Source organism: Cupressus sempervirens, chromosome 6, assembly GCF_028749045.1.
Source record: "Cupressus sempervirens isolate cs-2001-9-10 chromosome 6, ASM2874904v1, whole genome shotgun sequence".
NCBI classification, from domain to species: domain Eukaryota; kingdom Viridiplantae; phylum Streptophyta; class Pinopsida; order Cupressales; family Cupressaceae; genus Cupressus; species Cupressus sempervirens.
Genome location: NC_143123.1, coordinates 507,336,577 through 507,347,018, shown reverse-complemented (window position 1 = coordinate 507,347,018; position 10,442 = coordinate 507,336,577).

Below are 10,442 nucleotides of genomic sequence, written 5' to 3'. Positions count from 1 at the left end.
ATTAACTTCAATATCCATAACTATTTCATCTTGTGTCTATTTAAATGATGTAGCAAGTTCATTCATTACTTTTACAACTACTTCTTGTGTTTCCTTTTTTACCTTCTCATATAGGTGTCCCATAATTTTTATAGCTCTTTTTTTCTTTCTTAATAGGGGATCCAATATTTTTAAATTGATTTTCATTTTATAAAGCACAAAGTTTTTGAATATCATTCTTATCTTCTTTTCCTCTTCATGTGCTCTCTTCTTCTTGGCCTTCGATCTCTCATACAACTCATTTGGTATGTTAATGTTGCTTAAAAATTATCATATTTTTGATCATTTCATTTTCTAACTATATTTTCTAGGGGGTCATACAAGTCATAATATTTATTCAGTTGTATCAAATTTCCATCCTTGATAATCATCTAGTCCATCCTTCGTATCTCTAGCTTCCAACTCTTCTTCTTTTGATTTATTTTTTGATTTTCCTATGATTTATCTTGTGGTTTTTCTTATGGAGATAAGACTTGACCTCTCATCCTCTTTTTATGTTTCTCTTCCTTTTCTTGTTCTTGTGTCTTCTTTTCAACATAAGTGATCAATTCTCTGGGCTTCTTATTGAGTTTGGGTCCACTATCCATTTCTTTAATCCTCTTTGACCTTTTATGAGTAACCTCCTCTTTTTATTTCTTAAATATGACCTCTATTGATGATTTTCTTGTTGATTTTATTGTAAAAGTTGTAGGATATTCAATGTCATTGACTTCTTCTTCTATTGTTATTGGTTGTGCTTTTGTTGTGACTAGAGTAGAACTAATAGGTGAAGGTGCTATTGGGGCAGGTGTTAATGGTGGACTAAATACATGTGGTGATGAGCTTGTGGTAGGTGCTATTGACAATGATTGAACTAAAAAATATTACTTTGGCCACTTTCTCTCATCTCTATAGTTATTTGCCTAGCTTCAACATACTCTTACTTGGTCATGTCATTGTTGTTAAGATTTTTCTTAACTACATTGTCAACCTTCTTCTTTGTTTCCTTGGATGTTTGTAACTATTTTTATTCTTCTAATTTCTCTTCTATTATTCCCCATTTATCATTTTTGTCATCCATATCAAATTCCAAAATCTCTTTTACATATCCTTTAATCATGAATTATGTGACTTCATATCCCAAAGGCTCAACAAACATCACTCTAGGCACTACAACCTCCATGTTGGAATTAAAATAGGAAAGGTAATCTTCTGGTGGTGGGGGGGAGGGGGCGAGGGGTGAATTGGTAGTTTCCACTAGGACCCATAAAAATTTCACCACCCATCCATCTCATACATTTAGCAAGTAAACTGAAATACCATGTAAATCATGCAAGCAAGTAAACATTCACACATTTAACACTAGATATGATTACCCATAAACCCTCCAATGAGAAGGTAAAAATGGGGTGGGGATAACACCCACAAATCTTCACTATTATAGTAATAAAGTTTATCCAATGAAGGTTACAATATTTTGACCATGAAACATGATCTACCCTATGAAAGGTCTGCCTTGTTAAAGGCTTACAAAGACTTTTAGGTCTTACCCTATTAGGGGATTTTAAAAATTTGTTAAAAGTATGCCTAATTAAAGGACTTTAAATCACAATTAAGTAAGCACCCTGTAAGAGGATTTTAATACAACCTGTTAGGACTACTTTGTTAAGACATTTTTACTAAAATCACTTGTTAGAATGTCTCAACATTGATCCTATAGTTAGCACTTCCTTACCTGATAATAGATCACCTTTAAACTGATGTATTCTTGTAGACACCTAAATTTTTCCAAAACCCATTTCCTAGTCAATTAAATAGATATTTATTATCTATTTAATTAGCTTATGTTTAATTAAACAAATTTGCATTTATTTAATTATACTCGCCTTTCCTTGATTTAAATAAACTAAGGTTTATCTAAATCCTAGCCTTTCCTTGATTTAAATAAGCTAAGGTTTGTTTAAATCCAACCCTTTCACTTTAATTAAGTACTTCGTTTACTTAATTAATCCTTTCCAAAATCCCCCTTGGAATTAAATATTAAATTTAATCCTATTTTAGCACATGGCTCCTACTTTTAACTCTAACCTAACCCATCATACTAAACCTTCCCACTTCCTTAATCATGCTTGCTTTGCATAATCACCTTGCTAATTAACTTTTAATCCTAAGTGTGTGCTCACACATGTGTGAGGAATCCTCACACATGTGTGAGAGATGTTCACACTTTCCTCACCCCTCATGTCTTGCATGCCTCTTGTACACTTGTCCTCTTGCATGAGAGTCAAGGTGTCTCACACATGTGTGAGAAGCCATGCCTTCTCACACCTCTTGCACACTTGTCCTCTTGCATGAGAATCAAGTTGTCTCACACATGTGTGAGAAGCCATGCTTCTCACACCTTATTGATCACGTCACCATCAGAGGTTGCTCACACATGTGTGAGCATATTGCCCCCTTTGAATGGTCAAAACAGTAATCCATGTGGAGTCTACTTGGCCTCCACCTCATTGACACCTCATTGATCCTGAGAGATCCTAGCCCTCCGTCTTGCATTCAATCTCAACCGTCTATTGCATCTCATTTCCTATAAAAGGAGAGCTCTCTCCTCATTTTCACAAGAACTATCTACCCCATTGTTATGCTACAAAAATTGTGAGCAACCACATCCCATGAGCAAGAAAATCATCAACCACTTGGTGATTTGTGAGGTTTGCATAGTGCTATTTTGATTTCATGTTATGATTTTTACATGTTTATCTTGCATTATTTTGAGGTTTGCATAATCATGTAGGAATATGCATTAGTTGCTTAGTGTTATTTCTTTTAGTTACATTTTTATGCAACATATTTTGGCACGGCCGATGGGACCCACTTCACAGGTTCGAACTAAACATCTAATGTGTTTTTGAGTGTTTTGTGAGTGTTCAAGCTTGTAGGTTGAAGAAGCATTTGGGGATCAAGTTTCATGAGGAGCTTCTAAGAAAACCACAAAGTCCATAATCATCTTTGGAGCGCATAAGGGAAGTTTTTTGACATATAACACTCTATGTTTCATTTCTTATGACTTTATTTCCAAGTTCTAGGGTACATATGCATTAAATATTCATTGTTAAGAAATTAAAAAAAAAAAAAATACTCCCTTTTTGTTAATATATAAATTGTTTGAAAAAAAAGAAGAAGTGGGGGTCATTTTATTTTATTGTATTTGGGGCGTTTTTGTTTTTCAAAAATCATTTAAAATTGTTTGTGTTTATTACAAAAAAAGAAGAAAAAAGGGGTTACTTTATTTTGTTAATACTTTGTTCTTCATATATATCTAGAATTTTTATTTAAAAAAAAAAAAAAGAGAAAGAGAAGTGGGATGCATATTACTTAGTTTATATATGATAGTTTGAAAAAAAAATCAAAAATTCAAAAAAAAAAAATTCAATTTAAAAAAATAAAAAAAAATCAATTTTCTATTTCTTTTTTTCAAGCTAGTGGAACCAGCGAGTGCCGCCCATTAACGCCGCCCCCGCAGCCGCTCCTCGGTGGCTCCCCCTTCTCCCTCGGCGCTGCCGCTCGTCTCTTGGCGGCCCAACCCACCTTTGTAGTTCCGCGGCTTGTGAACACCCCTTAGCCCCCAAATCCCCCCACTTCGGCTTAGCCCACCGCCTGCTCTGTGTCCTCCCGCGGGTGCCGCTCTGCCCATGTTGTGTTCGCTGCTTGGCCTGCAGCCCTATACGCCGCCTCTCTACGTTTAGCCACCTGTCGCCCGCTGACCAGCGAACTCACTCCACCACTCTTCCACCAACAGGATCCCAAAAGCCCCCTTGCTCCCCTCCACATCTCGTCACCTCCCCACTTCACGACTCTGCAACTGTGCAACCCACCACCCATAGCTTGGCCCTGCAACTGCGCCGTTGCAGCCGTCCTTACTCCCTCTGTTGCATCTTAAACTCCACCACCATGCGCAACCCCCCTCCGCTCCCCTGCTGCTCCTCTGCCCATGGCAAAGAAAACCCTAGCTCTACTTATATTCTCTTTTTATTTTATTTTATTTAAAATAAATAAATTAATATTTAGCTTAATTTAAAAGCATTGATTTTTTAGTTTCAACTTTAACATTTATCTTTTTTATGCACCACCTAGGTTTCATTTCTTTTTTCTTTAAATACATTCAAAACCAAATTTTTTTTTTTCTTGAGGTTCTCCTAATCGTCAAAATTTTGCTTGCAAGTCGTTGATGTCAGCACTGCATCAACAATCCACATGCCCTTTTAGACCATAAGGAGCAGCCTTTGGTTTTTTGCTCATAAGTTGAGCATACGAACTCCGTTTTTGAAAAATGAAATATTGTCGAAAAGCTGATTCTGAGCCCATCATGATGACATTGGTTTCAGGAGATTTTGATGCAGTTTAAATTTCTATTTTTTTTTGTCAAAGTCCAAACTTTGTGCTAACATTTTCATTGCAGGGTTGTTTCGCATTTGTCCTACACTTTTCTTGCCCTAACTTGTGTTTTTGCAGGGATATCTTCTCACTTACCATATTGCTTGCAGATTTTTGCTTTAATTTTGTTTTGGAAGTGAACTTGTATGGTTAAACACTTGTCTTTGAATGCATGGTTAAACGCTAAAACAATCAGATTCAATCTTGAATGCCTTAAGGGAATTGACATGTATGCTTAGGCTAGCAAACATTTGGAATTGGTGCATAAAAAAACTTACACAATCTTGAATGCCTTAAGGAAAATTGATTTCATTTTCAACAATCTTGCTTATGCACACGCTCGATTTACTTTCTTGTTCACGAATCCACACTTTTCATTTATGTTGATGACAATTTCAAGTTGGAAAGAATATTGTATGCTTTAAACACGTGTGTCTTCAAGTAGATTACATAATCTAAAGTTTCATTGGGAATGAACGTGTGTCTTTTGAACCCTAAGGCCACTTACGTATTCTCTCCCCTCACGCCCTCGGGTGATCTTGGGTGCACAAGAAATGAGTGGTCTTATTTTTTTCATTTTTTTTAAGAGGCTTGCTTGGGGATTTCATCACCCCTTGGGACGACCTCAACTCTAGCGTTCTGGTGGAGTATAAAAAATTGGGAGGTGAATCAAAAGACACCTCTCTTAGAAGCATAATATTGTCACTCTTGGCTAAGCCCCAAAGAACTTTATACCTTTGGGAAGTGAAGGAGGAGATTGGGGTTACCGTCTCCCCTCGGCTGTGTGGTAGTATTTTTTTTCATCTATACATTTGGGCCTCACGTACTTTGTGTATATCGAGGATGCCCTTTAGTTGATCCTTGTACATCCTAGTCAAAACCTTATAGGATTGTTGGTGTGTTTGACGTTCTTGAGTGTTTGAAACACACTTGCCTTGTACATATTTCCTTTTTTGATTTTGCATCTTAAACCTCAAAATCCAAAAACATCATAAAACATAAAAATCCAAAAAAATCATAAAACTTCAAAAATCCAAAAAAAATAAAAAAATATTTCAAAAACAACAAAAAAAAGTCATAGTTCAAATCCCCTTAGTCAAGATATCCACATCACTTCCACCTCACTTCTTCTTTCCATCACAGTCATCACCCTCACATATATCTTGTCTTCATCATTCAAACCATTCCTTGATCATCTCTATTCATCCAAATCATTTCCTCATTTTCTTAATCACTCAATCTCATCCATAATCTTCATCCTAATCATGGTTCATAATCCGCATCAAGATCCAATTCCTTCATTCAATGATTCATCATCATCCTTCTAACCCAATCCCTTGTCAAATTCATTCTTTTCTAATCAATTCTTAATTCAATCCATTTACATCTTCATCCAAAATCAATCAATCTTTCTTCATCTATTCAAACATTCTTCTAATTTAATCTTCATAAAATCATTCTACTTTGGTCATAGGAGCATTGTCACAAGCATTGGACTTTCATTCAAATTTCACATTCACTCATTTGGAATATCATAGGGTTTTTATCAAATCAAATAAAACCCTTATCCAATCCAATCAAATCAATATCAAATCAAATTCAATCAAATCAATATCATATCAAATTGAATTCAAATCAAATCAATGCAAAGTCCAAGCTTGCTCCTATTCCTAAGTTCATATCAAATCTTTCATCTCTTCATGTAAAATCTATGGATTTGAATTTGTTTAATCAAATGGTTGACAATCTTCAAAGACAATATGGAGTTCTACCTCCTATTCAACCTACATATCAAATCTATCCTCAATACTTCATATCTAACTCTAATCCATATCATGTTCATCATTCATCTACCTTTAACAAGGGAAATCCACCTCATTATCCTTACACTACATATGATTCTATTCATAGCCCACACACTTTCTCAAACACAAATGACCTTGCCAAGGAAATAGAGCAACTAAAGAATTATCTCTTAACAAGCCAACAGAAAGAGACCACCTTCCATGCCATGTGTCCTCTTCCTCCATGTTTCAAAGATCCTATTCCTCATGTCCCATCCAACCCCCACCCTCCATGCAATCCCCTACCCATAGTTAAACCTTCACACCATCCTAGTCCTCCAAAATCCACATCATCCCCACCTCATAATGGGTTTTTCTCACATAAATTCTTGGCTAAATGTACAATACAAAATGAAGAGAGCAAATCACCCAAAGTTATTCCTCCAAAGCCTGTCACTATAGATGCCTCTTCTCCTCTAGATCTGAGCATTTCTTCATCCCATCATTCCCCTATCCCTCAAGATCCATTTACCCCTCCTAATCCATCTCATGATCCCTTCTTAATCAAGATCAAGACATTCCATGTACCATGCACATTACTACTTCCACTCCATCTCATGAGTTAGCCTCCATAGATCCTCCACTTCATGAAGAGATTCCTTCCACTCCATCCACTAGCTCTCCTCCATGTCAAGATCAAATCACGCTATCTCATGATTCCATCCCTCCACTCCATCTCATGATCCACTCATTTTGCTACATGATCCCATTATAAGTCAAGATCAAAGCACCCCTTCATTTGCCTTTCATGATCCCACTCCATCTCAAAATCCTACTATCCCTCATAATCCCCTTCATGATCCTAATCTTCCACATGATCCTCTCACACCTATCCAATCCACTCATGAACCACATATACATGGACTCACATCTTGTGTTAAAAATGATAAGCATGCCCTTGAAGCAATAATGTCTCAAGATGTTGGTATCCCATCCACTCCTTTCAATTCCATAATTAATCCTTCCAAACATAAAGCTTCCCATCATTCATCTTCCAAGTCCATTCTAGGTCCTTATCTTCCATCCATTCTAGGTCCTTATGCTCCACCTCCAAATCCTTCATTTCTTCCTTCCATTTTGGGTCCTTACATACATCCATCCACCCTATCCATGTTTTCCACGTCATCCCCTCACGCTCCTCCTAAAGATCAACAAAGGCACACATCCTTGACTTCCTTCCAATGTTCACCATCCATACACTCTCCATCCCACTTACCTTCATGCACCCATACCATAGCCAATGGAAGAAAATTGGATGCTAAAGAAAAAGTGAATGAAGCCAAAAATCCACAAAAATCCAAGGATCAACATGTCACCTCTAAAAGACATGTTCAAGAAAATAAAAATCTGATCCAAAGCAAAATCAAAAGGCCACAAAGGCTGAAAATCAAAAATGCAAAATTTTTGTGGATACCAAAGCTACTTAATGTAGCAATGATTCTCAAAGAAAGATTCAAAATGAAAGCCAATTTGGCTAATCCAAAGGCTTCCACATCCATTTTGGGTCCTTATATACCCAAATCTACCATCCCAAATCCATTGTCTCCTTTATCCATTTTGGGTCCTTATATCCCAAAATTCAAACTTTCTCCTACATATCCTCCACAATTTCCTCCTTTCCATCACCCTTCTAGGTGTGTGCCAATAATGATCTTTCCACCTCCTTCATCCATTCATTCGCAAGTCTTCCAATCTAGCATCCATCAACCATATCTTCCTCCCACCCACTCCAACCCATTAATCCAAACCTCTTCATAAGTCATTGTCCTCCATTCACTATCCTACCAACATCTATGAGAAAATAGTAAAAATTCCTTGAAAATAACAAAAAAAAAAGGAATAAATTTCAAGGGATACCATCCACATAACTAGATGCTTGAGTCCTCCCTTTGTTTTCCTATCTTGTATCCATTACCTTCCAATTCCACTTACCCATCCATTCGGATTTCTCTTCTTCCAATTGCACTCTACACTGGGGGCAAGCTCCATCCATACGAAGCTTCCATACATATCTTCCCTCCTTCCATCTCCTATTCATCATCCTTTTCCATCTTTGATCTTGACTTTCACTTTCCTTTCATCCATCCATACACTCCCTTGACATATCCCTTGTGCATTATCCACACATTTTCCTACATGCTTCCATCATCCTTTCATGCATTTGATCTTGACATCCTATCCATATCTTCCCTTCCATAGTTCTTGTCATGTTTATTTCATCCATTTTCCATCCATTATCCTATGTGCTTACATCCCCCTTTTATATGTCCTTGATCTTGGTTATTCCCACTATTCCTCCATTTCATATCCCACATGTCATCCATACTCTTCATATCATTATCCCTTTTCCATCCCTCCCTCCCATATCCCTGGTTCATTCCACTTTCATGCCCATGCTCATGATCCATACTAGAGGTACAATAGAAAAATGTTCATACATGCTTTGGAAGAGAACATGCCTTCCCTTCCTCTATACACTAGCCTTTGTTTCACCTTTCCATTTTTCATGCATCCTTTCCCACCATATTTCCTTCCATTTTCATATCCTTGCTATGGGGCATCATTTGGACTCCTTTGAAACATGGTCCTTGGTTCTGCACTTTTCAATACCATATCATTTGGCCCCTCATATCCTTTCACCATTCCTATCATCCACCAACTCACATTTCTTTCCCATCCATTTACCATGCCTTGGCTCTCCCTTGTCATTGGTCTCCCACATTCGGTCATAACACATTCAATCTAATTCTTCCAATCACTTCAATCAAATTCATTCATCCTCTAAGTCAATCAATTTTCCCTTCTTCTAATCCGTTCACATCACATCAATTCTACTTTCATTATTTTTCATCCTATCAATATCTATTCTTCCAATCTCATCCACGTTCATTCTTCTATCTTCCATAAAATCAAAAAATCAAAAAAATCTCAATCACTATGCAATCAATACTAATCCAATCAATCTAATCTTGTAATCTTGTACATCAATCCTTAATCAATTCATCCATTTGACCTAATTAGCTGATAATCCATTAACCATATTCAAACATCATTATCATGGGATGAATCCTTCCCAATCCTTGGATGTGCATTACACTTATCGTTAGCTTTGCCATCCTTAATCAATCATTATCAATCAATCCATTAATGGGTTTTTAGCTTGACTAGGGGAAAAATGTTGGTTTGCTTTTAGTTTTTTGTGCATGATTTCTTGTTAATTGTATGCATTAGTATTTTTTTTCATTTATCATGGTCTTTGCATCCTATTGACACTAGGAATCATGGCCTTCCATATCATGGTTTCATAAGGCATATGGTTGTATTAGACCCTTTTTATCATGTACTGGACACATTTTCATCTTGGTTCCTCATACCTTGGTGCATAGTGTTAAGTACAATATCAAACTTAGGTTGTTCACACCATTGCAGCATAACTTACTTCCATCTTCCTATCCATTTTGAGAGAACATCCATGTTCTCCTAACCTACATGTCCTCTCGAGGGGGCATACCCTTCCACCCTCATCATCCTTTCTCATCCTTCCATGACTAGGGAATCATGCTACTAGTCTTATCTTTTCATCCACTATGTTTTATTTTTCTTTGATATAACATTACTAATGCTATATCAAAGAGGGGCAAAATGTAGACACCTAAATTTGTCCAAAACTCATTTCCTAGTCAATTAAATAGATATTTATTATCTATTTAATTACCCTATGTTTAATTAAAAAAAATTGCATTTATTTAATTATATTCACCTTTCCTTGATTTAAATAAACTAAGGTTTATCTAAATCATAGCCTTTCCTTGATTTAAATAAGCTAAGGTTTATTTAAATCCAACCCTTTCACTTTAATTAAGTACTTCATTTACTTAATTAATCCTTTTCTAAATCCCTCTTGGAATTAAATATTAAATTTAATTCTATTTCAGCACATGGCTCCTACTTTTAACTCTAACCTAACCCATCATGCTAAACCTACCCACTTCCTTAATCATGCTTGCTTTGCATAATCACCTTGCTAATTAACTTTTAATCCTAAGTGTGTGCTCACACATGTGTGATGAATCCTCACACATGTGTGAGAGATGTTCACACTTTCCTCACCTCTCATGTCTTGCATGCCTCTTGCACACTTGTCCT